The following is a 9,260-nucleotide window of genomic DNA, read 5'->3' on the forward strand; positions in this document are numbered from 1 at the left end:
CTTGGTGCCTAATCATGCACAACACCTCGGACTTAGGTAGTAGCCATGTCTCATGCATAGAAAGTGGAAGTTCGGAGAGGAGTGAGTTCACCTTATCTTCGATAGCTTTGTCTCGGGCTCGTGTCATTGGTCCAAGTGGTGTCGTTGGAGGTGTAGGTGCGTCCATGGGGATGATCTTGGGATGCTCTGCATCATCTCCCCTCCCTTGGGGAAGATCCGCCCTCGGATCGAAATCCTCATCACCATGGTAGGGCGAGAGATCTTTGATGTTGAAGATGTCGCTCACGGAGTACTTGTCACGAGGGATGTCGATCTTGTATGTGTTGTTGTTGTAACGTGCAAGCACCTTGAATGGTCCATCCGCGTGTGGTCGAAGTTTGGACTTGCGTTCTTGGGGAAAGCGGTCCTTGCGAAGGTGTAGCCACACGAGGTATCCAATGTTGAATATCATAGGGTGCTTGTTGACGTTGAGCTTGGTCGCAAGGCATTGTACTTGGCGCTCGATGGTGTTTCTTGTATCTTCATGCACCTTCTTGAGATGGGTCACTCGTGCACTTGCGTCCAAATTGATGCGCTCTTGGAGTGGTAGAGGGAGAATATCCAATGGTGACAAAGGGTTGAATCCGTAGATGACCTCGAAAGGGGACTTGCCGGTTGTTGAGTGTCTTGCTCGGTTGTAGGCGAACTCGGCAATGGGTAGACACTCCTCCCACTCCTTGATGTATTTCTTGATGAGTACTCGAAGTAGAGCGGAGAGTGTGTGGTTTGTCACCTCCGTTTGGCCGTCGGTTTGAGGATGGTACGCCATGGAGAAGAGTAGCTTGATTCCGAGCTTGGCACATAGGGTCTTCCAAAAGTAGCTAAGGAACTTGACGTCGCGGTCCGAGATGATGGTCTTTGGCACACCATGGAGACGCAATATTTCCCTACAAAAGAGATTAGCAACATGTGAAGCATCGTCTATCTTGTTGCAAGGAATAAAATGTGCCATTTTTGAGAAACGGTCCACAACGACAAATATGGAATCTTTCCCATTTCGAGTCCTAGGCAAACCGAGTACAAAGTCCATGCTAATGTCTTCCCATGGTTGGTAAGGAATTGGTAGAGGCATATAGAGGCCATGAGATTGAGCTTTGGACTTAGCTTTGCGACAAGTAGAACATCGGTTGGTGAAACGATTGACGTCCCGAAACATCTTGGGCCAAAAGTAGTTCTTCGAGAGCATGGCAAACGTCTTGTCGCGTCTGAAATGTCCCATTAAGCCTCCTCCATGCGGTTCCTGCAAAAGCAACAAATGAAGAGACGACTCGGGGATGCAAAGTTTTTTAGCTCTCATAAGATAGCCATCTTTGATGTAATAGCGTTCCCAAGATGTATTCGACAAACACTTGGCATAAGGAGTAGCAAAAGTTGCATCATGCTCATACAAGTCTTTGATATGCTCGAAGCCAATGACATCTAACTCAAGTTGCATGACAAGCATGCATATGCGGGAAAGAGGATCCGCTACTATGTTTTATTTACCCTTGATGTACTTGATGACATAAGGAAAAGACTCAATAAATTCACTCCATTTAGCATGACGCTTGTTCAACTTGGTTTGACCCTTAAGATACTTGAGGGTCTCATGATCGGTATGAATGATAAACTCATGGGGACGAAGGTAATGTTCCCATTCATGTAAAACGCGGACTAAAGCATATAGCTATTTGTCATAGATGGGGTAATTGAGTTGCGCTCCGGAAAGTTTCTCACTAAAGTAAGCTATGGGGCGCTTCTCTTGCGTTAACACACCCCCTATGCCATTACCACTAGCATCACAATGAATCTCAAAAGGTTTGTCAAAGTTGGGTAAGGCAAGCACGGGAGCATGAGTAAGCAAGTTCTTAAGCTCATTGAAAGTGGTATCTTGGGATGGTCCCCAAACAAAAGGCACATTCTTCTTCCTCAAAGCATGCAAAGGCAAAGCAATGGTGCTAAAATCCTTCACAAAGTGATGATAGAAACCCGCAAGGCCAAGAAAACTACGCACTTGATGCAAGTTGGTTGGTTGCGGCCAAGTCTTAATAGCATTGATCTTGGACTCATCAACATGAACACCCTTATAAGAAACAACAAAACCCAAGAAAACGAGCTTATCAACACCAAAAAGGCATTTCTCCATATTAGCATAGAGGCGCTCTTTTCCAAGTGTTTGCAAAATGGTGCGGACATGGGTGACATGCTCTTTGATAGATTTGCTAAACACAAGAATGTCATCGAAGTAAACCACGACAAATATACCAATGTAAGGGCGAAAGACATGATTCATAAGGCGCATAAAAGTGCCCGGTGCTTCCGAAAGACCCATAGGCATGACTAACCACTCATACAAACCAAACTTGGTTTTGAAGGCGGTTTTCCATTCATCACCCTCTTGTATGCGTATTTGATAGTAACCACTCTTAAGATCAATTTTGGAAAATATAGTGGCACCGCTAAGCTCATCAAGCATATCATCTAGGCGTGGAATGGGGTACCTATAGCGAACGATGATAGCATTGATAGGTCTACAATCGGAGCACATGCGAAAGCTACCATCACGTTTTGGCACAAGAATGACCGGGACGGCACAAGGGCTCACGCACATGTCCATGGTCGATAAGATGTTTTACTTGCCTTTTGTATTTCTTTTGTTTCGTCGGGGTTGACACGGTATGGAGCTTTGTTCGGAAGAGGTGCTCCGGGGATGAGGTTGATTCGGTGCTCAATGCCTCGTAGAGGAGGTAGACCCGGAGGTAGCTCATCGGGGAAAACATCTTCAAATTCCTGCAAAAGAGAATACAACACTAGAGGAAGAGTGTGAGAAGTGTTAGTTTGTGGTGCATTGTCCTTGCACACGAGGACGTAGTGTAGGACACTAGATGGGTTCTCACACACTTCTCTTATCTACGTTTGGTGGCAAATAGAACTAGGTTTTTGTTTTCGCTCATCGTGGAGGCACTCGATTTTGGCTTGTGGCACTCACTCTCTTTTTGGTGGCTCGCTCTCTCACTATGATCTCCACGATGGGTGGCTTGCTTGTCGGTGATCACTTGACTTGGCGACATTGGACGGAGGACATACTCCTTGCCCTTCATCTTGAAGATGTAGTGGTTCGTTCGGCCATTGTGGACGACTCCTCTATCGAATTGCCATGGCCGTCCAAGGAGAATATGACAAACGGTCATTGGAACGACGTCGCACTCCAAGGTGTCATCGTAGGCGCCGATTTTGAAGGAGACTTGTACTCGGTGCTCGACTTGGATGGTGCCGGAGTCACTAAGCCATTGCACTTTGTATGGATGTGGATGCTTCGTCTTGGGCAATTGGAGCTTGGAGCAAAGTTCTTCACTTGCGAGATTATGACAACTCCCTCCATCGATGATGACCTTGACGGATCGTCCATTCATGTCGGCCTTGGTGTGGAATATGTGGCATCGTTGGTCTTCTTCTTGGTGATGTTGGAGAGTCAAGACTTTGGAGACAACAAGTGCGGGACTTGAGTCTTCATCACAAAAGACTTGTTCTTCTTCATTGTTCACTTGGCGGTGCATGGCGACTTGCTCGAGGGCTTCCATTTCGCCTTCGCTCATGGAGTCATAAGTGCCATCGTCGTTGAAGACCATGGTTCGCTTGTTGGTGCACTCATAGGACTTGTGGCCTCGGCCTCCGCAAGTGAAACACTTGAAGGAACCCGTCTTGACGGTCTCATCGGTTGGGGTTGATGATGATGAAGCTCTCGGCTTGAAGTTGCTCGTAGGAGGATGGCTTGTAGTTGACAAAGCTTTCTTGGAAGTTGACTTGTCGATGTTGGAAGTAGAAGGTCTTGTAGTCGGTGTTGGAATCGTTGAAGCTTGGTTGTTGGAGAAGCCGTAGGACTTGGATGAGAACTTGGCATACTTGAAATCATCTTGCACTTGGCGTTCCGCTTTGGTAGCTTGGTGCACTAGCTCGATGAGATTTGAGTATGGTTGGAAGTCGGCGATCTTCTTGATAGGATGATTGAGTCCATTCAAGAAACGTGCCATTGTTTGCTCATCATCTTCCGTGACATTGGCTCTTATCATTGCAATCTCCATCTCCTAGTAATATTCTTCAACGCTCTTTGTTCCTTGCTTGAGTTGTTGGAGTTTCTTGAAGAGGTCGCGGTTGTAGTAGGTAGGTACGAAGCGTGCTCTCATGACATCCTTCATTTGTGCCCAAGTAGTGATGGGTGGTTCACCTCTTGCCTCTCGGCGCTCTATGATTTGTTCCCACCAAATGAGGACATAGTCTTGGAACTCAAGGGATGCCATCGCGATCTTCTTCTCTTCTTCATAATTGTGCAAACGGAAGATCTTGTCAACCTTCAATGCCCATGAAAGGTACTCTTCGGGATCGTTGCTTCCGTTGAACTTGGGCATGGTGAACTTGAGTTTGCCATAACGTTGCTCTTCATTGTGTTGGGGTCGAGGATGATGACACCCATGTTGTTGATGATTGATCAACTCGTGGTGCTCTTGGCGCGGAGGGTTGTTATCGTCATGTTGTTCTTGCCATGGAGGATCCCCATTGTCTTCATGCTCTGGATTGACTTGTTGTTCCTGGCGAGCTTGCGGAGGAGCTCGTCGAGCTCGAGGAGGAACTTGACGATGCACGCGAGCTTGAAATCTTCGTTCTTGAATTTCTTCGCGAAGTGCTTCATCTTGTTCACGGGCTTGTCGGCTTCGGTCGGCTATGGCTCGACTCGAATCGCGTAGAGCTTGTTGCGCCGCAAGTGCTTGAGCGTCACGGAGTTTTTGTTCTTGACGTTGTGCCTCGGCATCTTGAGCATTTTGGTGTAGACGCGCTCGCTCTTCCTCTTCATGTTGGCGTTGTCGCTGCGGTTCTCGTGCTAGCGCAAAGGCCTCTTGAGTTTGACGTTGTCGGTGCTCTTGAGAGTCGGTGTCTCATAGGGGATTGAGGCTTGCTTGACGGTCGATGCTGCGGCTCGGCGAAGGGTGTTCGATGTTGGTGTACTTGAGCCGGAGAGGGTGAAGTCGGAGTGGCAGCTTGAACGGCTCCTTCTTGAAGTGGAAGACGAGCGGTTGAGAAACAAAGCACGAATTTCGTCCATCCTTGCGTCATTCTCTTGCTTGTGATCGTCCAGCTTGTGGTCGAAGTAGTCCCTTGTACGTTGCTCAGAAAGTCGCAAGTCGGCGGCGAGGTTGTCGATGCGTTCACTCATAGCTTGTTGCTCTTGATGCAAAGCACGTTGTGCACCAAAGAGGTGACTCTTGGTGACGAAGGAGTTCATGTCGTCGTCTTGCTCCATGAAGAGTGGGTTGGTAGAAGTACTTGGCCTATCCATCATTCCAAGACAAATGTGAGTGGTAGAAAGAGAAGAACGAGTACCAAATGTACCTTGACCGAAGTTGAAAGTGGATCGAGGATCACTCCAATGTAGGACAAGGAAATAGCACAATTGGTACTAGTTCTTGTCGGTTTCTCACACCTACACAAGTAAAAGCTTTTGGTGGAGCTTGGTTAGGATGGTGGCACAAAATTTGATGCAATTGTAAGTGAGCTTCAATAATGTTGGAAAAGATTCGCAAGATGCAATGTAACAAGTAGACCAAGCATATAAGGTACATGAAAACACACACGCAAAAAGATAAGTGGGGTTGTGCAACCAAGGGTGAGCCAAAATGTGGAATCCACAAAAATGCTCTTGTTGCACAACACTAGAGAGACGCTAGCACGATTGCACAATAGGCGGATACAAGAACTTGTGCACAACCTACTTAGCAAAAATGCAACGACTTCTATCCCAAATATTTCTTTATGCAAGGTGTTGCTATGATATGATCCAAGATGATCGAGTATGACAATCTTAATGTTGTAAGATGCTATGGTTCTTGCTTAAAAGCTCTTTGCTTATCTTTTCTCTTTGCTTAAAAGCTTGTTTGGCTCTTTGATGTTTGAGCTCTTTTCTCATGTAATGCTTGACGAACCAAGATAGCAAATGAGTATGGGATGACAACTTTGTGACACAAGAGATGATACCAATATATGCAACAATGATGTATGTATGCTATGGGAAGTATGATCACTAATGTGCACAAGTATCGTTGCCGGCAATACTCAATGGCTAGTCTCGATGGGTAAGCAACGCAAAGGAGTAAGGCTATGATGGCTATCAATGTAATGGCAAGAGTGATATGTCCAATACCAAGATGAGGTTACCGGTCTTGCTTCCGGTATGGTGTCAAAATGGTGGCACGAATACCAAGATGTAGTCGAGGTGGTCGTTGTTGATGACGATGTAGGACGGCGGTGATGATGTTGGCGAAGATGAGCGGCGGTGATGTCGATGTCGAACCGTACCTAGATAGCCGAAACACAAAAGGATACGGTACCGCACTCAAATTCTCGAACCTCGAAGTAGCAAATGTGTCGGAGAGCGAAACGGTCCAAAAATGGTTGGGTTATGCGAAAGTGGTGGAGGTATGCGGAAGTATATATGGTATATGATGGGCACCGGAACAAAATTTGGTGGAAATTGGGCGGAAATCGGGGCGGTGGATGGAGATGTTGCTGCCAGGGGTCGGATGTCCGGGTGGAAGGCCGGATGTCCGGGCTTGACGGGCCGGATGTCCGGGCTCTGGATCCGGGGACGAACGGGATGAACACCACGTGGAGAGGTTAAATCCGGGCGAAATTCAGAGGAATTTGTGGATGGAAATTGGGGGGAAAGGGATGGGAAGCTAGATCCGCTCAAAACAAAGCAAATCCACGGATCCAAACCAACAAAATCTCAACACACCAACAAATCACAAAAAAATTGGGGGCTATTTTTGGTGGGGAATTTTCGAATAAGGACAAAAAACAACAAAACAAGGCTAGAAACACAACGGGGAGGCTCCAAAATCGTGATCAACGTGGCTCTTGATACCAAGATGATGTAGGGTAGAACCCTAATTGACCGATCTTTCACGAACGGAGTGGATTCCGCGAAGAACACGAGGAACACAAAGAGGGAAACGAGGGAAATCACAAGGGGAGACACAAGAGGAACACTCAAACTAACAAGAACAAGTCACACAAGTGCTAGATCCTCGAATACATAAGAGAAGATACACGATCCACAGACAACTAAGGATGATACAAGGGTAGCCGGTCTTCTCCGTGAGGAGGTATTCCCTAAAGAGGGGTCTTGAATCCACTTGGGGGATCTTCTCCGGTGGAGGCTCGAATCTCCAAGAAGGTAACCAAGTGGATGAGCAAAGCTCTCACACAAACATGAGCTAAACCTTTGCTAACCCTAGAAAGTTGTACGGGGTGGAGTATATATAGTCTAGGGGGGAGAAGGGATACACGGGCCTCGGCCCTTCACTGTGCGCAGACAGGGGAGGCCGGATGTCCGGGCTGGTCGGGCCGGATGTCCGGGCTTTCAGGTGACGCCGGATGTCCGGGCTGAGGGGGCGGATGTCCGGGCTGGAGTGGTGGCATTTGCTGCTCTCGGGTTCGTAGGGGGCGGATTTCCGGGCCGGTGGCCGGATGTCCGGGGGCTCGGGAGAGGCCGGATGTCCGGGCTGCCGGGGCCGGATGTCCGAGGCCTGTAGCTTCCGGCGGTTGTGCTGCTGTAGTGGAAGACACTCCAGGGGCCGGATGTCTGGGGCCTGGGAGATGCTCTTGGCTCCTTCCGTTGGCTCTCCTCATCCGTGGACTTGGGGACTTGTAAATCTTCATGCGCATCTTCGGGAGGGCCCTCTTGGTGCCTAATCATGCACAACACCTCGGACTTAGGTAGTAGTCATGTCTCATGCATAGAAAGTGGAAGTTCGGAGAGGAGTGAGTTCACCTTATCTTCGATAGCTTTGGCTCGGGCTCGTGTCTGGTCCAAGTGGTGTCGTTGGAGGTGTAGGTGCGTCCATGGGGATGATCTTGGGATGCTCCGCATCATAGATAACCGAACTCCGCAAGGCAATCTAGTTGGCCTTGAGTCACGGTGTAGTTTTTTCACTCTCCCTCGAGGAGGCAGGTGGAGAGTGAGGACGAACCGGCGACAGGAGACATGTAAGCGGATCTCTCGATACGATGAGGGCCAACAAAATCGCTTGGTGAAGAGCGTACGCGAGAGACAGCTTGACGGTGGGGGATGTGAAATCACTATGTCTGGTTCCCTCGTCCTTTTATGTGAGAAATTTGGGAAACTCATGATGAGACATTTGAGTCCTGGGGCATAAGTCTCGCATGTTCCCCAGGCATCGTGCGTTGAAGCGGACACCAGAATCAAGGGGTGATTAATAGGACCACCTTGCGTGTCTTGGGCCACGATAAACTTTCCTGGTTGGATGTGTCGAAGGTGGGGTCACCACATGCACAAGCACGTCATATGTACCCTTGAGGTGACAACATGTTTGTTAAAATAAACTAAAGTTTTCAAAATGGGGCCATGGCACCGCTGAAACCGAGCAGCAAACTTTATCGATAAGGAAGCATTGTTCGAAATAGGGGATCTTCGCATTCGAGAAATTCTCCGGATAAGGAATGTTCTCGTTAGGAGAACACTGAACAATATCTTAGACCTCACTCAAGAAAGGCTTACCCGAGGTATACGACTCCTTGACCAATATAAACAACTCTGGAGATTGCGGTTAAACCAGCTTTATCGTCGGGCTGTCATCTTCGCACGAGAGGAAGGCTTCACCAGAATTATCGTAGCTTCAGATTGTCTTTCGTTGGTTCAGCGTGTGGCGTCGGGCGTCACTAAACGTTCTCTCTGCAGCCCAGTTGTTCGTGATATAAGCTCATGGCTACTGCTTTTCGAGTCATGTGTGTTTCGCCATGTTTGTCGTGGATTGAATGTTGCTTCTCACTGTCTAGCTAGGTCCCCTGAAAACTCTGTTAATTCTGTATGGCATGGTGTTATTCTGAACTGCATCCAGTAGTTCTTTTGTAATAACTTCATGGTTACGTGATCAATAAAGCGCAACTTTCTCTCCCAAAAAAGGGTTGAACTAGCTTGCAAGACCAAAGGCAAAGAGAAGCTCGCAGGACCGAGGAACTTCCATGGATTGAAGACCGATTCAAGGGCTACTGATAGAGTCCAGAATTAGAGGGTGCTCGGCGTGTTAACTGGTGGGCCTCGTTCGTCCGAGAGCATCAAGAAGGAATGACCCGAAGATTTGACGCGTACTGCAAGGCGTAGAGGTAGTCAACGGCACATTTGCCCAAGATACAACCAACCTATTTGTAACCCTAGACACCGTCCCAAG

Source organism: Triticum urartu, chromosome 4A (genome assembly GCF_056163025.1).
Source record: "Triticum urartu cultivar PI428250 chromosome 4A, HENAU_Tu73, whole genome shotgun sequence".
Taxonomy (NCBI): Eukaryota; Viridiplantae; Streptophyta; class Magnoliopsida; order Poales; family Poaceae; genus Triticum; species Triticum urartu.